This window comes from Trachurus japonicus, chromosome 11 (assembly GCF_045865225.1).
Source record: "Trachurus japonicus isolate A0001 chromosome 11, Traja_1.0".
In the NCBI taxonomy this organism is placed as follows: domain Eukaryota; kingdom Metazoa; phylum Chordata; class Actinopteri; order Carangiformes; family Carangidae; genus Trachurus; species Trachurus japonicus.
In genome coordinates, this window is record NC_140917.1 from 27,427,110 (window position 1) to 27,451,310 (window position 24,201).

Sequence of the window (24,201 nt, forward strand, 5' to 3'; positions counted from 1 at the left end):
CTAGGGCAGTCAGGTCCCTCAGACGTCCATCAAAATGACAGGTACCCCTGCCTTAAAACTCCCTGACCCACCCCAAACCTACTTTCCCTCCTTTTTGCAGACACACACACACATACACATGTGGAAACACACACACACTCACACAGAAATACCAGGCCTAAAAAGTAGCCCCGCAGCGAAGGAGACCAGCTCTCCGCAATTAGGACATTCTGCGGCCATGAAATCATTCTGAAAATTAGCTCCAGGAAGTGAGAGGAGGGAGACGGAGTCCTAAAGACAGACAAAAAGTAAGGGAAAAAAATGAGAGTGAGAGAAAAAGGGTGAAGTTAGGGGAGGAAGAAAGTGCTCTGGACCTTCTCAGCAGTCAAATGGACGGGCCACATGTGCTGGCAAGACGAGAGCGAAGGAATTTCGAATTATCTCAGATAATGACGGCTGTTAAGATTAACAATTAATCCTCTGGCCTCATGACATGTTAGATTTGGATCTGGTGAAATGACTCTGAGAGGTGTGAAAGGGCTCCAACAAGGACTCAGTCAGCTAAAATACTGTGTGTACGTGTGTGTGTGTGTGTGTGCGTGTCTGCCTCCGGTGGCTGACAGTGTCCAGGCCCCCAGGTCCTGACAGGAGAAGGAACCAAGGTTCGGATCCCAGCTCACAACTTGGAGAGACCTGCTCTATGTTCGCCATTCGTCCTCCAGTTGGCTGCAACAAATGTCTGTTCTATTTTCTGCAGATCTGCAGCACTCCTGTCACCGAGCTTTACCTCGCTTTGACCTTCTGCCACTACACAAACAGCATCTGCCAGCGATCAGCCCCCGACAAGCCCTAAGTATCCCTGGGACAGCATAACCCAGTGCCACCCTAACCCCGAGGCCACGCTGTCGAAGCATTTAAGAGATAGACTTGGGGATCACTTGCTGCTGGCCAATTCTCCTAACTTTAGAATAAATGGATGTGTGTCTAAGTGTGTGTGTGTGTGTGTGTTTGAGCCCAGCTGTGGGTTGTTAGTAGCGAACTCAGCTCAGTAGGGAAGGGGCACCAGATGGTTGGCGGGATGGAACGACTGAGAGTTGAAAGGAAGAGGTGTAAATCGCAATTAGAGAAGACGAAGAAAAGCCTTCGGAACGGGGGGAAATTGCCGAGCGCAGCACAGACATGATCTAAAGCTGAACTTTTCCATCGCCTTGATCAAGTGGTATCCTGCCGAGAGAGACACACAAACGCTAACATCAAAATAGACACACAGTTGCTATGTAATCAATACACAGCAGCTTCATAAACTGAGGTAGTGTCTGTGCCCACATGTGTGTGAGGGGTGGGGGAGTGTATGCCCAATACATGCATCACTGCAACTGTGCAAATGAAAACACATTCTGCATAAATCTTTACCCTGACATCTTCTACAAACCCCTTGATTTTTCCCATGTACTTGTCCTCATCTGTGGAGCCAAATTGGGAGCACATGCTGTTGCAAGAGCTTGTACCGTTGCAGCAGCAGCACATGTTTTTCTCGACATGGGGATGCTCCGACAGTCGAGCGAGGATCACGCGATCAAGGCAGGCTCCTAATCAAGCGATGGGAGAGGTTGGGAATTCCTTGAGAGGCAGACAATGGAGGCAGCGGGGTGTTTTTGTGGTATCCGGAGCAGCAGGCATTGGGAAATCAAGTTCAGCTGAACAGCCAAACACACACACACCATTATTTGACAAACATTTGGCAAGAGAAGCACCCATCTTGATTAAAGGCTGCACGCTTGTGTGATGTATGTTTCTGCTGATGACATGTTTCTTTCTCAGTGTTGTCAGCGTGTAAGGACATGTTAACTTCTCTTCTGTGTGAACTTGCTTGTGTGTGGGCGTGCACGCATTAGTGCTCATGTCCTCCTGTCTGATTAGCTGCTGTTTCTTTCAGGTGTCCTTCATTCCTCCTGCTCTTTAATCAGAGTTGAGGCCCCTGTCGTAGCCGGAAGGAAACCCTGTTCTAAGGAAGTGCCTGTCTGATGCTGTGCAGCTGGCTTAGCTGTGGCCTCAGCGCCAATCGGACATCTATTCATCTGAGGAAAAGGAAAACTGCCATTCCCATCCTCCGTCTTTCCCAAATCCAGCTACAGTAGGATCCTGTCCTGAATGGGAGGTGTGGTCTTCAGTGTGTTTGTTTGGAGCCCAATAATTGACATGTTGTTGATGGACGTGACAGAAATACAGTCAATGACTCAACACCCCGGCATAAAATTTTCTATGGAATGTTCTTCTTTTTTTTTTTTTGTTTGAACAAGTCAAACTCAAGTTGCATCTGAAGTGCACCACGGGTCAGCGAGCCCTCACTCAGGCGCTGAGTGATGATGTCATACTTCGGAAACCACCGCTGGGACAGCAGAAGGAAAATAAGAGCTATAGCATGGAAGGAGGGGAAAAGACAGAGATTGGAGGCGACGGTTGTGATGTGAAAGAGCATTTCTGGGCGCCGTGGCTCAGAATGTGCAGTGCGGTTGCTGGCTGACTGAGGGTTTTTAATAAACAGCCTGTTGAAACATGACAGGAATATTGGGTGAAATCATGGTTGTTTTACTGTGATGAATGCAGCGACTCCCCTGGTCCTGGGAGACAAAGCAGATCAGGAGAGGCATGGATGTCGGTTTGTATGATTGTCAGTGGTGACACATTTGGTTCCACTACATCTCCACAAACTATTGTGTTCACGTCTCACTAACAAAGAGCCTATAATAATTCTCATGCCACCAAAATAAGAGCTTGCTTTTGTCTACAAGTGACTGGTCAGTGTGCTCCAAATGAAGCACTCGTCAGATTGTCGAACAGTCTGAAATCCTCCATCACCACCACCACCACCTCACTTTTCCGAAGGCAGAGTTGTGTCAATATTTGCTCATTCCATCTTCTTCCTATGTGAAATAAGTGCAACAGAGTAGATTCTTTAGTAAGCGACTTTCCAAAAGTGTGTTATCCCCATTGGAACAATCACTGCATCTTGCTCCTCAGTAGGGAACAGCTGTTAAAATTGTTACCTTCAGATGAGGTCAGATGCCAAATCACACAAACTAGAATCCCCCTGGCCATTGGTGAATCTTAAAGGATAGGTATTCTTAAGTTGTCAGGGTGAAGTGTGTTAAAACTGATTAGTTAAGAAGAGCAGAAGCTAAGTTTTGCCAAACTTTCTATGCAGCTATTTTGATTTATTGGCTCCAAACCATCAAAATCCAGATCATGCAAGCAATATCTTGAAAAGGCTTGAAATACATGTCCATATCAATGTGTATATGAAGTGGGAGAAGTCAAATTTGAAGAAATTCTTCTTTTTTTAATACCAGCTTTTAGGCTAGTCTTTATTGTACCTTTTGTTTCTCATCGTTCCTGCTCTGGGATCATGAAGCCTTGGAATAAACACCATTTTTATTAGTCAAGTTGAAACACTGTCAATTTATGCAAATGCATCTTTGGAGTCAATCTGTGGCTGGTTTGAGTCAGCTCTTGTTTTCCCGTTGACAATCTGCAATCACACCATCTCTGAAATTGGCTCCCTGTTCACTCTGACCACACCATCAGGGTCTCAGTGGGATTACACAACAGATTCCACAGTTGATAGTGTAGGTGTCTCAGCCAAAGTGAATGCTGCAACCATGGAAAACAGAACAAAACAGGGGTGTATCAACCCCACCCCCGCCCCCACCCCTGTGGCATTCAGTGTTTTTCAAAGGCAATTTGGAGGACAGAGAGGATGCTGATGTGAGCAGAAAGCAACCTTGCCTATATACCCCGATCCCTCAGCAGACGTATTATGCTGCTGTTAGGGTGAAGGGTGAGAGGTTAGAGGCTACGGAGAGGGTGTGGTGCTGCAGGGGGTTGGGAGCCTGCCGCTGGATGACGGCTCTCTCCCTCATCCGTACACCAGCTGCCCCCCTGACGCATGCATACAAACGCACATGTCCATGCGTAAGCACACTCTACGCATTAGCCCACTCACCTTCTGTCCCTTCTATTTTCGACAGACTTTTTCACTGTTTGGTGCCAGCATTATTCACCCCTTTTTCATGCAGGCACCTCATGTCTTTTCCAGATTTGTCCTGCGGCGTGACCAAGGGGACAGTTGTCGGTCTGAGAAGTGAAGCTCACTTTCGCGTTCAAAAAACTGCAATCCCCTCGGCTTCCTCTGGGGGCTGGTGTCAGAAAGCAGCATTCTCCATAGACCCCCATGTTAAAATCGCCGACTTTACATCCTCAATAAACATGATCAAAGCCTGGTGTCAGCACGTTTTTTTGTCTCAATTGATAGTTTCTACCCCCGCACACACTCTGAGGGGGGTGAATGTTTTTTTTAACTCTACCGTTTTACTGTTATTAGGTTAAAATTCTGGCCAATTAGGGCGCGGAAACGTTGAGTGACAGGTCCGGAGCGGTCCGTGGACAGCTGCTTCGAGGCCGTTCGAGGCCAGTGGGCGGGTTCTCAGCTGGCCAATCCAACATGGCGCTGTTCAGGCCGCCATATTTGAGCCACAAAAACGACTCCCCAAAACCAATGGGTGACGTCACAGGTGCTATACTACGTCCATTCTTTTTACAGTCTATGGGTGTGACATTTACTCAGTCCACTGGTCTCTCTATGATGGCTGAGTGGCAGTCCATGTTTTATGGTGATGCCATGTTCAACCAGAGTGGCACTCGCACTTCTGCAGTGGGTGCGAGCGCGGGGCATCACGAAAGCTGCAGCCTCTAGCAACCTGCAACCAGCGGGTGCTGAAAGGCTGTGAGAGCTACAGGCCTGTGGGGCAGATGTTAAACACACTGTGACTGAGGGGAGACAGAGCGAGAGACAGGGCTACTGTCAGAGCCTGACCGCAGCACAAAAACTGACAAAAACACACAGTACCTGCCACGGAGAATGAGAAGATGGAGGTAGGAGAAATGATTTTGTTGTTTTAATGAGAATGAGTTCATCTTTCAAGAGCAGGCCTCACAGCGTGAAACATCTGCACACTGTATCAACTCTAATCAAGTCGTGATCAAAGGACTCACATCCCTGGGAAAGGAATTGCATATATTGTGAAGAGAGGACATATTCCTGATTCGGTTCCCGGTGGAGCGATGTAGGTCTGAGCCGTCAAGGTGATGGAAATGAGCACGGGCGCTGATCCGTGGGCCTGATCGACACGTGTGCTGGCCCGTGAGCACTCCGAAGATCTCCCCTTCTCCTCCTCCTCCTTCTCCCTCTCTGTCATCTCTCCGTCTCTCCCATGGTTTCCTCCCATGGTTTATTATTACGGTATAATCGCTTCCATCTGCCTGTCAAGCCACCGGGTAGACCGAGATCAGGAACAAAAGACAGTGAGAGCGAGTTACGAAAAGAGGGCAGGAGGGATTTTTCTCTCCAATACAAACACATCTCCTCCCTCCCCTCGCCTCCACTCAAAGTCCCCTGTCAGACCAAGTCAAAATGCTGCAGAGTCCTTTTTCTCCTTCTGTCCGGGATATTATAATTCAGCATGACTTCTGGACAGTTTCATGCACAATTAGGAATTCAGCGGCTCTGGGCAAGAAAATGTGATTCAAATTAGTGCTGTATTACATTACTGTTTACTTATGATCTCTCCTGCCATCTCACACCCTCTCAGTTTCTCTTTGAGGCCGTCTCGTGTGTGTGTTTGGATGCATGAATGCACTTACACACATGATGTACACACTTACCCAGCAGGAATTTAATCCACTTTGGGTTCCTATAAGTTCACTGTATTGTCAGGGAAGTTGTGGCTTAACAACATAAACACATGAAGACTTGTTGTGTAGATCTGCTCCCAAATCACACGGCAATGACCGGTAGCAATCAGCTGTGTTACAAACGAATACGTTTGATGTGTACATCTCGGGTCAGCGGAGGGGCGAGGGAATACTCACTCACAAACCACACAGGACCCCCAGTCCTCTGATCTCGAATCAGATTAGCCCATCGCCCCAATTACAGCCAATCAGAGCCAATTAAATCCAATTATGACCAATTATGGATAATTAGAATGCCCCGGAGATTGATAGCTCAGAGAGATGGGGCAGCAGGCTGTCACTTTCAAGAACCCGTGATACTCATCGTTTTTTGGGCTTTTTTTTCTCTTTCTTGTCGCACTCTCACTCCATCTCTGTCCAAAACGTAGAGCTGGATCTTTTCAAAGAGACTTCAAAAAGACTTCACGATAACAAGGCAACCTAAAAATACATAAATAACACAGGACTAAGTCTCCATTTTCGCTTGCCCATCTGCGTTCTCTTCTCCGCTGCCTCCAAATTACGAAGGTTCCCACAGAAAACTGAAATACTGCAACACTGAAATGAATGACCACCAATCTGCAGTGCGCCGTTACCACTGCCAGTTCAAGATGGTTTCCCTTTGCTGCTTTTCTAAGACGTGTGACCACTTTGATTGTCAGCCATTTACCACAAAACAATCCGCTCTTTCGACAGTTGGGTATTTTGGTAATGTGGTTTGCAGGCTTCAAATAAGAGAAGGAAAAAGACCTGCATTTATTCCCAACTCCAGATCAGTTCAAGAGTAACGTTCTTAAAAATATCAAATACCGTATACCCTTGTATTTTCTGGGGTTTCCCTATATGGCGAACTGTTTTTGCAATAGTTCAAACCCTCTCACTGGGTGCTATGGAATGTCTATGGGTTGTGTTATTGTATGGATTTTAGTTTCGGACTGCCATGGTGTTGATGTTTGACTTGGGTTGATACGAATACGAAGTATACGAACACATATTTCCATCTTTTAGACATTTCACAGACACAGGAAAACGTGGAGAATGAGGTCAGTCTTCAGGTTAAACTCAAGCCGACATTTTTGAGCTACACAGGTCCATTGCCTTTGTCCGTCAAAACCGCGGGACTCCTGTCAGTCAAAAGGTCAACCTCTGACCACGTCCCGTCCCGCCTCTTGTTATCGTTCAGTCCACTTAAGGTAGTTATAGCGCGGCCTTTCATTTCAACAATTCTGTTTTCCATTCCACAGAGCAATTGATGTTATCGTTTTGATTAAAATCACTGCACAGATATTCAGCTCTAATGGCTGACAGAGAATAATGAGGCCCGTTCCAGAAAAAGTCCAGCCAAGATAAAGTGCATAAAGTGCGGAGCATAGTCTTTTGCTGTTTTGAGCATTTTGAAGATTGAAATAATTACTACAAAATACTCACATAAAAGCTTCCTTCTGTTTCACTTCGTCAGATTTCCAAGATAGTACCTGCAGGGCTTTCTCTCTGGATGGGAGCTGAGTGGGACTGAAATAACCTCAGCCACAAACGCTACATGGTGACCTAATTTAGGATGAACCCCAGCGCTGGGCATCAGATGAAAGTTTGGCTGTTTTTAGTTGTTTTTTTAACCTTATTAATCATCTTTCTATGTATATCCCTTGTTCTCTGTCACGTGCACACTTAACTCTCCTCTGCGTTTCCTTCTTTCTTTTGGGTTATATAAGTTCATATGTATCTGTGTGTGTTTGGGGTGGGGGGGTTCAAAGGAAACATGGAGGATAAACAAACAGACTTGCAGAACCGTAGAAGGCTCTGCACTGATTGCCCGGCTTAGATTGACTCTGCCCTGGTTTATTTGTCTATGTCACTGAGATAAACATCACAGTAACCCTTCGACAAGAAAAATGAACCCATGAGAGGAAGAACGCTCACACTGGTGAGCAGAAACCACTCGCACATGTTTATGTGTACATGTTCAGATGTAAAAATGCACCCGCAAACACACACTCTCTATTTCACACACACACACACACACATACACATACACACACATTCCTTGCCTTCCCCTGGCCCCTGCCATGAAGAGACCCCTTTAAGAGCTGTCAGTCAATGCTGGTCACCATGGAAGTGACTCCAGCTCATGACAAAGACCCTTAAGAGTTTCTCACAAGGCAAAGGGAAGGCACACAGAGAAAAACAACAAAGAAGAAGACAGAAACAGACAGCGAGAGACTTATCGGGGGGACACATCAACGCTCGTCAGGCACGGAGATTGACTGACTGAGCAAGTGAGATGCCACGCAGATGAAGATGGACTGAATGGATGTGATGGACAAATGAGACAGAAGCATATTGAGATAAAGAGGTTGGGAGGCAGAGTTGAAGAAGTATTGGCAAAGAGGAGAGAGCAGACTTTCCTCTACAGCCAGACATCTGAACAAGCCTCATTAAACCCTGCTGGAAACCCATTCTCCACTAACACGTGCATGTGTACCCAAAATACCGAGTTAACATCCAGTGCACATGTACAACAAACTTTAGCAAGATTTTGTCTGTCTTTTAGGGGCTGTTAAGTGTTGGTGTGGGTGTTGGTAGTGGTTGACTGAAGTGGCAGAAAAGCCAGAGGGAGCGTGGGACAGTGGGTCAAGAGGTGAGGGGTCAAGGCATGCAAAGGGGGCCAGGGCAATGGGCCTGTGGCTACGAGGTCAGATGGCTGTGTGGGCCTTGGGCATAGTGCCAGGCTGAAAGGCACTTGGGTGGGCTCACTGTGGGTGTGATGGGAGAGAAGGGCATGGAGCGGAGGGTGGAGGTCCAGAGGGTAAGGGTGGAGATACACACTGGAGGATTTCGTAAAGCCAACTGTGTATCAAAGTTACTTACCCATGTAATGATTGAAAAATGTGATGCTCCAATAAAATCTCACCCAGCAACATTTTCCAAGAAGCATCTAAGGCCCTGTTTACACGACAACGCTTGCGGATGAAAACGGCAAAATATTTAATCGGATGTGCCTTTCGTTTAGACGGCGACTGCGTTTTCGGGGCTTGAAAACGCAAAAAAGTGAAACAACCCTCCAGAGTGGAAATCTTAAAAACACTCCGCCGCTGCGTCCCCATGGAAAGGGTGAAAACGCAAAACGTCTGCTCCGTTTGCTACGACCTGTGGAGGGCACAGAGGGCAGCGTTACGATGGCCGGCGTAAAGCCTGCCGGAAATCAAGAAGAAAAAGAAGAATAGGAAAAAATTCTGGTTGTACGCAGGTGTTCAGACTTAGTGGTGTTGCTGCCACCTAGGCGCCTGGCGTGCATACAACATTGAATTCCACAGACTTTTGCGTCACTGTATGCATGCAGATTTCCACCCCAAAAACGCTCGTCTAAACGCAAAATAAAAAGTGAGAATGCAACGCTACTTTTGCGTTTTCTGTTCAGATCGTTTCTGTGTAAATGTAGCCTGAATTTGGGTGGCACAGCATTACGCTGAGACACACACACACACACACACACACACACACACACACACACACACACACAGATGTCCTTCTCACACAACCGTGCACCTATTTTGACTCAGTTTTCAAACACTTTTCATCCCAGTTTTTGACTGGGAGGCAGAACTGAGAGGCAGTCAAGCTGCTCCTTAAGACTCGGTGACACAGTGATAGAAAACAGCACAGAGCGGTGACAGACAGAGTGAAAGGGAGAAAGAGAGGGGAGGAGGAGAGATAGTGAGAAAAGACAGAGGCCTTCAGTGGAAGTGAAAAAATACCCATGGATAGAGAAAGAAAGCGAGAGAGAGAGAGAGAGAGAGAGTGACTTGTCTGAAAAGAGGGTGAGAAGAGTAGAGGGAGCCAAAGAGAGGAAAAAAAGGAAGGGGAAGCCAAGAGGAAGGAGAAAGAGCGAGAGAGTAGTGCAGAGAAAGAGAAAGAGAGTGAGTTAAAGAGATTACTTTCAGGTTCAGAGACGCTCTTTCTGGCTGCTTACTGGCTGTCACTCAGTGCTTGGCTCCTAGGGGGAGGGATGGCTGGCTCTCATTGGTGTCATTCACCTGTCAATCGGCCTGACAGGCGGACCACAGGGCCCCATGTTGTGGTGCGGAAACTGTCTGTCAGCCACGCAGCAGCTGCACATGACATCATCCAAGATCAGGTTTGGAGCACGCATACACAGTGTGTGACAGAGAACATACACGCATGCATGTTAAATTTGGAAATTTGGACGATGGAAATAACACACCATCAACACCTTTTGCTGCACAACGTCGCACATGTGCATTCAGACACACGGACACCCTCCCTCCCTGTGGATTGCACCTCATGGCCTTGCCAGTCTCTTGGCTGTCCTCCCCTCCACTTTGCTCCCCAAAAAGCCCTTGTTACTGGCAGGACAACAACCCTAGGACATCTGCACACCAGAACGCAAATACACACTGAACATACGACAGCTGGACAGTAAGACAGCCAAAGAGGAAAGGGGAGATTTGTGCATACATCTTGGCTGTAATTAGCCACACACATAAATGTAGAGGGGAACCAGTACATGAATAAACCCTGGCTCGCTTACCTAAACGCGTACACGCACACACACACATACATGAAGAGGACACACACGTAGCTTTCATAGTGTCGGCTTGGCAACAAGACAGCACCCATCTGTTTTGAACTAATTTAACATGGTCACTAAAACAAAGGAGACAAAGGGCCTTCTTGTGAATAATGATGAAGTGACTGTCCAGTGAAAAACACTTCTGGCATTCGCGTGTGCAATTTAGTCTGTCTGTCTCTATTGGCTCACAGTGCACTGTTTTGGTTGGGACAAGGGCTGATGCAAACCTGTGAGATGGGAGCGCCTGTTGTGTATTTGTCCTGCGTGGGCAGAAAGAAAGAAGAAAGAAGGATCTGACATGCACAGGGCTCCGTATATAGGCTATGCTGTAACAAATATAAGAACAGAAAAAGAAACTTCACAGGCTGTGTGATGTTATTGAAAAGCTGTTGCAGCCATAGAAATGCTCAGAAGTGGTTTCTCTGATGGATATCTTAAAGCAGAAGTAAGTGGTCCGGTCGTTTTCGCTAATGCTGCGTTCCAGGCCGGCTTTTGAAATCGTAAATTACAGCTTCAAGTCACAACTTACGACTTTGTAGCGTTCCAGGCAACCCACTCGTGTTTTTCCGACCTGTTTTACCGGTGAAAGTCACTATAATGGCCACTCGTAACTTCCGACCGGTGAAGTCGTACCAGATCGAACTGGTACGACTTCACGGTCGGAAAAATACGAGTTTCCTTGAACGCACCATAACAGTCCTCGTCCCTACGTCGCCACATTCACGGCGTCCCTTGGCTGCACACACAGGCCTGCATGCCGTTCTCTCTCCTCATTGGATAAAAACTGTAGGATACGATAAATGTTTTCTCCTCGACTCAAAGCAGAGCAGAGCAGAGTGACTGACAGACCCGTGTTTCGGTCCAAACACTCTATGTAAGTGATTGCTGTCGGAAGATATAACTATTTAAGACTTATATTAACACAAATATATCACTTACTTCTGCTTTAATGTTACAGTGCTGCAGTGCTGCCTGTTTGAGAACACGGTGTCCACACTGGCTAGGACCAATACAGGCCTTTATTATGAAGATGCCTTCACATGTCACTGTTGAAACAGGTCTCACAGATCATTAATGTCACCATCCCAACAAATAATAAGTACACTGGACTTTCTGTGACTTTGTGACATGCCAAGCTACAAGATGAGACTGTTGTTCACTCATGACGGACAAATATGGACACATGTGCAAACACACACGTAATCTGTATACTGTCTAGAGCTAAACTTCAGCTATATACTACCTACTGCTGTAACATGTTATGTCAAAATGTCATAAGTAAAAGAATGTTATATCAAAATGTAAAAAAAGCAAAAAGAAAAGAAAAGATTATGATAAAGATTTTTATTCTGTGGGTAATGGGGGCGGGACTAAATAAGCTTTTGCTTCTCCCGCTTTCCCTTTCGGCCATGTGTATTGTATTATTTGAACTAAGATGAAGTGTGATGATGATGATTTAAATTGACATGCCCGAAACAAACAAATTGATTGATTGATTGAAAATGTAACAGGTATTTTGAAAAATGATCTGTGAATTCAGGAGAGATGGACAAAGTGGTTCAGCAAAAACACAGCAAGGTAAATATATTCTATTACAAGTTTAAGTCTTGGTTGAAAAACTCTTAATGTATGTAAAGGTACATAAGTAGCAGCAAAATGTAGTATTCAAATAAAAGTACTGGTCCCTCTGACCAAATGTTATCACATATGACATCATAGGATGACTAATACTGAAGCATCAGTGTGTGAGCAGCATGTAACTGTTGAGGCTGCTGGAGTTAGTTCAAAGCTAGTTTGAAACTAAGTACGAAGCAAGTTATCCCTGAGAATGAAAGGAAATTTTTATATCCGAGTGCATTGGACTTTTCAGTTTTGGACTGCCTTTTACTTTGAAACTCGATCTGCCCTAGGACTAGGACAGTAGTTATGCTGTTTGTTTGTTTTTGTTTTTTTGGTTTTTTTATCGATGATCCCATCCTTTGTCCTTGAAGAGCACCTGAGTGGCTTGTTGTTCTTACTCTGACCCAGGGCAGCACTACTAGTACTAAGTAAATTTACTTATCAATTACTGTACAGAGGTGGATCTTTGTACTTCCTTTAACTGCTATACCCCAAAGTCTCCCATTTGGGGGACTGGCAGACATACAGAACAACCACAGAGCCTCTACAGCACTAATTATGAAAGAGAATATAGTCATATTTTACATCAAATTAAACAGCAGAAGCTGGTCTACAACATGTAAAAAAAACATGTTTATTTATATGCCCCAAACACAGCCCAAACACTACTCAAATAAAAAACTAAACATCAAACTTCATGAAGCACCTCTGTGTGGACCCAGTCGCCACATTTCTGGCTCGTCTACTACTGTACATTATGCATTATCAGCTACCGCTCATATGAAAGAGCCGGCTACACAGATTGGAACCATACATAGCACCCGTGGCTACACAGAAGCACGGCAGAGACATAAACACTGACACTGCTTGGCCAAAATATGGTTGTAAATTTCCCCTTACCTTTGTTGTTTTGCCATGAAAAGTTTGTTTTATGGGTAAATCCAGAGAATTTCGTAAATCCACAATATTTCCAGTTTGAACTTTGACCGGTGTTACATCTAAATCGGTCCAGACGGGCATTAGGACCGGGGGAACCTTTGTGAGCGTCGCACACAACAGCCTGCGCGTCACACATGTCAGGATTCTGCTGATTCTGATTGGCCAACGTGGGTATATCCTCATTCTATTGGCTCTAACGGTTCGAATGAGCTGTCAATCACTCGAATCAACCAATCCGCTGCAGCAGTCAGTGCAGCTTTTACGCAGAGGGACACAGAGGACCTAGAAAGTTGTTATTTAGTCCCGGTTGATTCTTTTTTAGTTATTTTATGCAAATTGTGTGAAAATAAAGATTAAACAATGGTTTATAGTGTCAGGTGGTTCCAAGCTGTGCCAAAAATGGACATTTTGGAAAGCTCGCCTGAACATTTTGTAGTAAAATCTCAATAATTTTGTACTGATATATTAATATTATTTAATTTGTGCAATTAATTTGTGTGCCATCTTCATTTACTCTTCACCAGTAACACATATACTGAAATTTACACATCTCAGCAATTTCTAAATTTTTTCCCTTTACTATGACACCAAAAGTATTCAAATAGACCTTGTGGTTGCAGAGATGTACTCATTTTATTATGGATATGCAATTTTCGAGAAAAGGCCTAGAAAATAGGCTTGGTTTTTAACACGTTTTTACTTTTTACTCATTTTTTCAATTACACTGGTACTTAACATTTCACAGTCAAGTATTTTATATATATATACAGTATATACTGTATACAACAGACAAACTACATATATAGTGACATATATATGATGTAGGCCTACTGGTCTGAAAGTACTAAACTATCCAATGACATAGAATTAATCTGATACAAAGTAAAATACTACTTATATATAAATACATAATAATAATATCCCAACAGTGTATATACCACTTACATGGACCATTTATCTGTATGAGAGTGTTGTGTGTAATATTCCTATAGCAACTCTACACTTTTACCAAAGTAAAACTCTTTATTTCACATTTCATGCTACATTTATGTGAGTGAATAATGTCTTTCTTTCAGGTACGAGTATTTCTGTTACTGAGTATGCCATGAGATCAGGTTTGTTTACATATACATACGGGCAGGCACACATGTGTGTTCAAGCAGGCTCACATTACACACACAAACAGACACAGCAGAGGGGGAAATGGGAACTGGTGAACCATATCATTGTGACAGCTATTATGACGGATGGCTGTATCATCTTAGAGAGGAAATCCCTCTCTCCTCACTTGTATCTTCTGAGGTCTGATTACTCTCCCTCTCTGTCTCACTGGTTTCTGTCTGATTTCTTGTATTGGGGTCAAAAGGTGATATTTCAAAGGTTGTGGAAGGAAACAAATGAACACTGATGCATATTATGAAACACAGATTAAAACCTAAATGTTAAAAGGCCTGGATGATATTTTGGGGAGTCCACCCAAGATGTCATTTTTTAATATGTATTTATCGATTCGTTATTTGAAATTCAAAACGTCGTAAACTCGTCATTGATTGGAGGTCATGGTTTAGCCAACCATTTATTTACACTGGTGATGTTTGAGGGAAATGTGTTTGTTGTCTCTGTGTAACCCCACTGATCTTCAGTTTAAACCAATCAAACACAGGCATGCAGACATTCTCTGTGGAGAACAGGCTGTTCTGCTGAATGTCCTCGCCTCCGCCTGTGATGTGTTGCCTGCTGACAGTTTTGTCCATTGTCGAAAGCAGCCAGGAGGCTGTTCATACACCATGACAGTCCACAGATTCTTTGAGTGCCTTGCATGGATGCTCGGAGGGCTCAGAATGGTTGCCCGGACACTGTTGCTCACAGTAACGTCTCACTCAGATCACATAAGGTTGCCGCTCACAAAAGGACATCCTGCTATTCATATGCTGCTATTGATTGATGCAACTTTTGAATTTTATGCCTTGACATATCAGCTGAATGCAATCAGGCTGATGACTGTAAATTTGTACTCTTATGGCATTGACCTTTGGGGTAATAAAAATGATGCACGGCATGGACGAAACCAGCAGTTTCGTGTAAGAACTGCTGAGTGGGAATGTTCCACCGCAGACACAAGCAGATAGCAGAGAGCCTTTTGTACAGATTTCTCTGTTGCTTTTTTTTCTTTCCCTCATCTTTTTTCCCCTCCTCAGTCCTGCAGCTCAAAGTGATGTTGTTATTCCAGATGGCTTGGTCCTACATGAAGAACAGACAAGAGGAATACTTCACTGAAAATATGTCAGCATGCGGACATTATTATGGCAGCCTAGATCATTTAAGCACCCCTAAAATTACCTCCAGGCCTCATGGAGAAAAATAATAAATGTGTGTGTGCATGCATGAAGGCTCCCATGTATGCCTCTGCATTTGTACAGAGCTCAGATGTGCAGATTTCAAACACATGTCCGCCTGTTTCTCAGAAACCTTGATAGCAAATCATATCTTGCTCTAACTCAGTTAGCTTTGCATCTGGCTTAGGAGCTGAAATCCTGTGACAATACAGAGATGAATAAAAAAAACCATTGAGACAAGACAAACTGAGACTCACAGTCTCCAAGGCAGAAGTGACCTGCAAGAGCGAGATATATGTTTTACATTCCTCTTCTGCTCACTGTTTTATATCACTCAGATTGGTGGAGGGGAGCCGGTCTCCATGTGAGGCTCGGCCTCTCCCTAAATCTGTCTCCGGTGGGTCCTGAAAGTGCCCCTGTGCCAAATGAGCAGCGTAAAGCATGCCCCAAGGCATGGCCCAAAACGACACCCAAACAGCATAGCTGTCAGCCCATGAGCCAACGCACTAAAACATGAGTGCAGCCGAACTGTTGGGTTTTATAGCCTACAACTCCTAGTCACAAGCCCTCTAATGCCCCGTTTAACAAGCTGAAAATCCTCCATTTATTCCCCCTCCATCTCCCTTTAGGAGCTCCTCCATTACCATTCACAAACAAAGGCGGGCTGAAGTACGCTTTATGCTTGCATAAATGGTGTTAATGCATGGGTGAGGTGTTGTAATAGATGCTGCTCTGTGTTTGCACGTGGGCATGTTTGCATCCATGCGTATAGTGCATGCATGCAACAGCGTTTACACAATAATTAAAGCTTTGGCAGCGAAGAAACACCTCCTCAACAGCAGCAGCTAAATCATTACGGCACACTGAAACCACACTAAAGTCTATGGTGACGGCTGGGCAGGCCATGCGCATACAAATACAGTGACTGCACTGTTGGGTTAAAGCAGGAGTCGCTGAGGGAGAAGAAGAGCGGAGGGAAGAGACAGCGCTGTGGGGTCGAGGGGTCCGAGGAGGATAGGGGTCACTCTCTCTGCTCTCCTATCATGAACACAACAGATTGGATGAAGTCTTCATCAGCGTTACACTCCACCAGTCACAGTCCTGTGAAACCAGCACCGTGTCCCCAGCACACACACATCCCTCCTCCCTCTTCCAACAATGGTGTCACTCATGGAGGCTGAAGAGACACAGGGAGTGCTCCATCATGGGTATTAGCCATGGGGATCAGTTGCTTTAAACAAGAGAGGAGGGGTGTGCTTTTGCAGCCTATCGTGTAACAACTGCAGACGAATAGCTTTGAAGTTTTGTCTCCATTTATTAGACGTATTTCCCTTTCGAATTGGTTTGTAAGGACAGTAATGTAGCAGCACAAATACTCCAAATTGCCCGCACTTGTGAAACATCCTTCCCAATTTCTATGCATTTAAATCATCTCCAGGTGTATATTATAATTTTGTTTTATTTTCATCATAGGTTTCACCCCTTTCTGTGTAAGTGGAAAGCGTTCTTTCCACTTGATTTCATTTTACAGCGCTTACTGTGGGGTCCTGTTTTACCGTCTCTGCGAGAAGAAATTAAATGAATTTTGAATGCACGACACAAAATAGTGGAGAAAGCCCTGTGTTAAGCAGATCTGCCTGGCTGACTGGATATATTTTCCAATGAGGTTTTGTTTGCTTGTTTGTTTTGCCATTTTTCCACTCTGAAGTACAGGGGTTTTGGAAACATGCGAACTGGACTGTCTCAGTGGCCTAACGAACCAGTGGTCTTGGAGTGGGGAACATGCTCTGTGAGCCAAATTGTTTTTTTCCCCTCATAACACCATCTGTTTTCCCCTAGTCAAGCATGGCAAATCAGGGGTCATCATCATTAATATCCGTGCTCGCTAAGTCCCACTTCACAATCTCCACGTAAGTGCTGGTCCATTTAAGGTTATGTGAATTTATCAACACTAAAATTTAACTCACTCTAGACCGAACTATCCCTTTGAATTTCTCAGCACTCTCTGTGGTTCATCAGAGGTGAAGGTATGGAGTTAAAAATTCAAATATGATCCAAGTGGGAGTTGTAAATTTTATTTCCCAAGGGTGTGTAGTAATTATGAATTCCTTCACAATTTTTTAAGTGAGGCCCTGACTGGATTAGCCACACCGATCTTCACCGATACACCTCCAAACTATTTTCTGTGAGCATGTGTTTATAGCTCTGGGAGGACATGTTTATGTTTGACGCTATGACAGGTCTTGAATCCTCATGAGTGCTATGATGTGGACAGGAAACTCTGAATCTCTCTCCCTCACAAACATCGTACACATTTTCCCCTCTCCTCACCCAGTTCTCTAAAATAACAGCTTTGACACGATCTGCGCCGAGCTGCGGGTAACTCGAGAGCAGCCTGCTAGAACGTGGAGCGCTCAGGAATCCATTGGCTGTGAAAGAGAGGCAGTCAAGAACCAGTACACACACTGAGGTGGGTAGAAATCGATGGGGTGGACGGTGTGCAATGGAGCCCACACAGGAACCACTGGGCCCGGGGCCCCTGGTGAGATAGACCCAGGCCATCTGGATAGGGTAGAGGGGGCCAAGGAGACTGACAGGGGAGCCTAGTGTTTGGGTTTCTGTGCCACAGCAAAGAGGAGCATTCACCAAATTTCCCTCACAGTGGACACGGTGGTCATGAGGTAAAGCACGAGCACTACACACAAAAATCCCTCTCCCTTCTTATGGTCAGAGAAGTGCAGCAAGGCCTCTGTAAACATCTGTCAGCCATTGCCTCCCTCGTCCACCCCACCTCCCCAGACCCCGGCAATTCACTCTGCTCTTTCACCTTCAGCTGGAGAAAAAGCAACTGTGACTTTCTGCCAGAAAACTAGCAAAGACTATAATTGCCTGACAACAAAAGGGGAGACATAATTAAACTACATGTCTGTATATGGATAAATCAGTGTTATCATAACAGCAAATACTTGGTTGGCTCGTGGTTCACAGTCCAGGAAAGAGGACGTTAGTGATTACTGCAGAATGTAAACCTTCCAAGATAGTCAGTTTTTTTTTTTAAGCTTTAAAGACGTGGATGGATGAAAAAAAAATGACAGGACTATGTTCTCAATTCTTCTGTCTAAAAGTAAGCCAAATAGCTGTTAAAGACTTTTCACTGCATTTGCCGAGGAGGAAATTCAAGCTGTTGGAATATTATTTTTGACTCATAGAGGATTTTGTTCCTCATTCCTGTTTAATTAACCACTCACTTCAACTAATAAGATTTGTCTGTGGTTCAGACAATCAAATCTCTGAGTGCAGCCATACTCATCCTGCCTCCCCTGGGACCCAGACCAGTGCCATGGACCCGTGGACACAGACCAGAGCCCTGATCAGGTCTCCCACTCCTGCCTCTCTCTCTGGGGCCTCAGGTTTCCCCTCCATCCCTCAAACCCTCTCTCCTCTCCAGCAGCCCCCGCAGGCCTCCCTCCCTCCCTCCTTCTCCACATCAATTACAGCCTATCCCCTGTTGTGCCAGCCCCTCCCTCTCTGACCCTGGGGGGGTCAGGGGTCAGGGGTCGTTCTCCCCACAGCTACCCCAGGCATCTCTCAGAAGTTTCCGGCCCCGTGTCTGAGGCCCTGCGGCCCTCCAAAGCGACACCCACACGACCCTCGGGCAGCCAGGGGAGACAGGGGTCCCCCTCCTGGTTTTTGCCAACGATGGCCTCAGTCAGTCTAATGTAGCAGGCTAATTGTTTCTTTTAAAATGTGTTTTCATGTGCAACTTTGCATGTCAAATACATTTCAGTTAATGTAATTTGATTGTTTGAAATCTTGCTGTGCAGTTTCTAGGGTGAATGATGCGTGTCTACCTTTCAGCTACTTGGTAGCATGTTGGAAAACTCCATTGTATCATGTCGTCCTTGGATTCAGTGTATTTTTTTTTCAATAGAAAACACAACTGTGATAGTATTAATGAATGTCTCTATAGAAACACATTTTATATCTAAGATTTCAGCAAACTGGCCTAAAATGAACATGTTTCAGCCAAACAAGCATGATATGGGTATTGGAAAAGTGAGTAAAGATGAAAATCGATGGTTAATGGAATAAAAAGCTTCACGAACATCAGTTTCCTGGAAGGAATACTAAAATATCTCAGGTACCTCATTATAGAAAAGAACCAATACAGTCAGCAGTGATGCTTTTACATTCATTTCCTCAGGAGATAAATATGAGTTGTTCTCAGCACTGAATGGATGTATGCAGAAGCAATCTCTGTACATTTTAAATCTCTTTAAATTTATCATTAATAAAGATATTGAAGACCATGAGGAAGCAGAATTGCTTGTGAAATCAATTGCACTGATTCAGTGGTAAATCTCACAGCGAGTGGCCAATAGAGGGAGGATGCAGTGAACCAGTGAACCTGGTTAAGCAGCAAGTCGATGACTCAGGTTGCTTCGTTGACCACAGAGTTTTGACGTGGAACTCGGCCTCAAGGAGCAGAACTGTATTTCTGCCATAGTACCCAGACCCCGCAGTGTCAATACCAGACACATTATCCCTAATGGGAGAGTCTGAGGGTGGAGGGAAGAGGAGACAGGGAAAGAGAGAGAGAGAGAGGCACACACAGATAGTAGAAGGACGGTATCTCTATTGATTAAGTGGAAGAGGACCTCCACTCTGCTCTCTCCTGTCCAGACATATGGGGTAATAACGACCACTCTTCTGCAGTGCCACCGCCCCCAATCTCCTCTTCTCTCTCCTCTCTTCTCCCCTCACCCCAGCCAGAAAGCCTTTTAATCAGCCCTCAAGGGAATACATGGATATGATATGGGAGAAAAAAGGAGGGGAAGAAAGAGGGAGGAAAGGGAGACAGGGTGAGAGGAGTCCATTAGTGAAGTAGACACAATAGCTACAGGAACAGAGTCGACACAGGGAGGTTTCCTTCATGCACAGAAAAAGGCAAGAGGAGCGATAGGCTCGCTGACACACATCCTGTATGCTAGTGTGTGAATTAGATGCACAAAGACAATACAAGTCCAGGTCCTAACACTTCCCTCCTCAAGATCATCGCAGCATCTTTGTAGCGCTGCATTATGACGACGCGCTCAACATGCAGTATGTGTGTGCAGTCCACATCTGACTCTGATATCGTTCCAAAGTTACCAGGTCACATCATACAGGGCTGTTTTTCTGCTCGGCCACGGCCATTTTCCTCTGTTTATGTAGGCCCTTTTTGTTTTCTTTTCCAAGGAGATGGCTGCCAATCTCAGCGAGCCAGACCGACTTTATCAAGGCAGCCATCTCAGACTCTGACATCAAATCCATGACTGCTTCTCAGGCTTGAAAAAAAAAAAAAAGAAAAGTCAAGGGAAAAAAAAAAAAACTGTCAGCGCCTCTCCCCACTGTTGGCCCCTCAGCCCCTGGTCTCAGAAGGAGATGGTGAGAGAAAGGGAAGACGAGAGGAGAAAGTGAGGAACGCATATAAAAACTGTGGGTGATTAAAGTAGCTTTGATTCTTTTCTCTCTTTTTTTAATTCTTCATGAGACTACATATCACCTCTACTCAGCAGCACAGCACAGAGCCTATGGGGCTGTAACATTTCAATTAATGGACACAGGTTCCAGTTGTGAGTGCTGAGTAGCTAACGCACAGGTCAGGCCATGTGAGTCTCAAAACTTAGACAGTCGCGCCCCCTTGTGGCCGATACAGCTTGGACACTTTGAGGGCAAAACGACAGCTTTGCGGAGATAGTTTCAGCATGTAAACGACTGGAAGTGGGAATAAAGACTCAAGATGATTGTGTTTTACGTGGTTTAGCGTGGCCATAAAAGCAGCAATCCTATAATCCTGTCAATAAGAGGCGTATTACTGCTGATGGATGGAGGCACAAACGCTGCTAAGTGGACAAATACAAAGCGTTCAGTTTCTTGCAGACCAGTGGGAGACATAAGGCAGAGAAGTCTGTTCGGTCAATCAGCTTTAAAACAAAACCTGCATTGAAAAGGGAAAAAGACATAAAGCTCTGGAGAGAGCGGCGTATTTGTCATTATTACAACTCAATTTGCAGAGAACGAGTCTGATGCAAAATTACTTCAATATGCCTCCGCTGCGGGGCGCCACAGAGTCTGCCAAATCTTTTTATGGTGATCTGCGCTCTGTGACTGGCCACTGTGGACTGCTCATGCCGGAGCAGTGAACCAATTGGAAGGCAGGGATGTGATTCGTTCGTCTGATTGGCTGAACCCGGGTGTCAATCAAGCAGCGACGGGGTCTGAAGGCAGAGTTGGGCCAGTCTGTTGTTTTTCTCTCTGGAGAACAGAGCTCCGCTGCTGAGCCAGTCCACACACACTCACACACAGACATACACACACTCTCACACACTAAACAACTACTCAAATACATTTCCACTGGACATATTGAAACAATTAATTAAATAAAAAATATTTGTATATTTTAAAATGTAGGCTACATGTCTGTAAAGGTAATTTAAATCTATGTAAAAATACATTAATTATATTTTTATGGTAGGCTACACCATTGTTAGCCTATTATGTTGCATCTAATTAGGCTACTGATTTTGGATTAACACTGGTAGGCCTATTTATTTAAAATGATAAAAGTCATAATTTGAAATATAACAAAAATAATTGGAATACTAGGCTATTCTAATAACTAAGGTACAATTATATTTTTTAATTTCTATGAATACAAAAAAAGCATTTCACTTTAATTAAGCTACTTAAAAAAAATTTGAAATAGCCTAGCCTATCTAAAAACTCCTTTCTTACTGACATGTAGTCTGAATGGGTGAATAGTTTTTTTTAAATGTAGATTACCAGTTATGCACACGCTTATTCTCAAAGAATTAGTTTTTTATTGTCTAAATATTTTTCAATAATTAAGAATGTCAAATGTGTTTTCTCAAATAACTTTGACAAAAAAAAATCACATAGCCTATTGCATAAAGATAGGCTACATAGCCTACACAGTATTTACTGTTACCTTTGCTCATTCAAATTTTACCAAACCTATGATGTAAATATGTTCATTCACTGTAGGTTACCAATAAGTACATTTAATAGGTAGCCTATGTCTCATTCACTTTACACGTTTGAATGATGACTGCCTTAAGATAAATAATTAAAAAAAAAAAAAAAAAAAAAAAGCTACTAGGATATGAATAAATAGGGTAGGGAAAGGGAATATGACAGTTTCCGTTTAGTTAGGAACTCATCAGCACATTAAATCTGACACGGGAACGTTTATAATAACATTTAAAAACGAGTTAAAAACTGTAATTCCCTTAGAAAAAAACAGAAAATCACAAGAAAATAGTCCCATGGAAGTCACCTCGATTTCCCCAAGGTTTCCCGTGAGCCTTTGCGGGGACCCAGACAAGGGCGCAGGCGCACTCGCTCCCCACACATCATGCTTAATTCCACCAATCAGCATCGTCCTCAGAGGAGTGCGTGGGGGTGATTTAAGAGCTCTCCCCCAATAAATCTGTCAGAACTTCACAAAGTTGATTTAAATGTGTTTCACATCGTTATGAAAATACTCCTGGATTAATCAAGTGGCCGCGTGCTGGCGTCAGATCAATTGGAGCAGATTACTCTTCACAGCTTTGTTAAAGCGACGCGATTTGGAGCGCTTAAACTCGGGATTTGTCGGGCCACCAAGACGATCCGAGAGGCTTGAATGAGGCGGATCGCTGTGTCACTTTTTATATTGTGTTTTATTTAAAGGCTTTTTCTTTTCTTTTTTTTAGCTAGGCTATAGCTTTATAATGCATACTGCACAACTTCGGACGCGCTTACAGCCTACAACAATTCATCCAACGGTGGACTAGACTGTAAAATTTGAAACAGCTAGATCTTTATATATTTATAGCTTCACAGTGTGCGAATGATACATTAATGCAGTTTGTCTGACAATGTTGCAGCTGCTTCCTAAATGAAGTGTTGGTGCAGCCAGTTGTCAGATAACAGCTCGTCTCACTGGTCTGCACTAGTCACATGTGTGCAGCTAGTCTTCAGTGGGGGCTCGGCTGTCTGCTGCTGAGACGGTCAAGCTGACACAGGCAGTGAGAGTTGAACTTGTTGTGTTGACTTACGTCCACGCATTGTTGCTGTGATTGGAATCGAGTTGACTACTTTGTGATGCAATGGCACATTCTCATCTCCGTTGCACAGAGGAGCTGTATGGATCAGTGCAGTACGTAGGCTACAGTATGTGTTGTCCATCTGGGTTCAAACATGACCATTTTTCATTTATAGAGTGGTGTAATGCAAAATCTTACCTTTTTTTATAGGCCTACTTAGTTTTCATATTCATATAATGTAACCATAAGCGTAAAAATAATAATAATAGTAGCCTAGGTAATAGGCTTTTTCTAAGGCAAATGCAACCTATGCAGAAAAAGAAAATCTTAGTTGCTTAATCAACTGGATTAAACTTAAATGCAAGAACAGAAATAACCAACATCAGGACATCTAAATATATCCATGCAACACGTTTTTCTTTCTAAGAGGGTTTTACTCTACAGGTCTACAAGGACAGATGATTTACAAAATATAGTGCACCTTTCGGTGGATGTTGATTTCATTCCAGTCATAGAAAAACTTTGATGTTACCACTATTCGTCAGCAGGAGTCGCAAGTGAGCCACAGCACTGATGTGTCATGCTGACCGGCCTCACTGAGATCCACTCACACTGACTTACAGTAGCCTAAAGCAAGTAGGCCTGTTTGAATACACACTTACGTAATGAACTAAAACAAATAAGTCTGACATGCAATTTGGTTAATTTAGCACATATGTAATATACATCGCTGTGAGAAATAGCTCTATGCATATTTTTGGTTTTTAAAGCTGTCCTTATGCTTATATAGCTACATTTCTGACAATTTCATTGTGACAGCCACCATAGATATAGAAACGACAGCCACAGCTGTGAT

At 44.2% G+C, this 24,201-nt stretch overlaps 1 long non-coding RNA gene across 1 annotated transcript; it reads left to right on the top strand.

Moving 5' to 3' along the window:
* The first annotated feature begins 1,097 nt into the window (after positions 1-1,097).
* Positions 1,098-2,774, top strand: LOC146979017 (uncharacterized). The gene is made up of 3 exons (XR_015036980.1): positions 1,098-1,288; positions 1,916-2,137; positions 2,280-2,774. It is a non-coding gene; the product is annotated as an uncharacterized LOC146979017 (long non-coding RNA).
* The last annotated feature ends 21,427 nt before the right edge of the window (positions 2,775-24,201 follow it).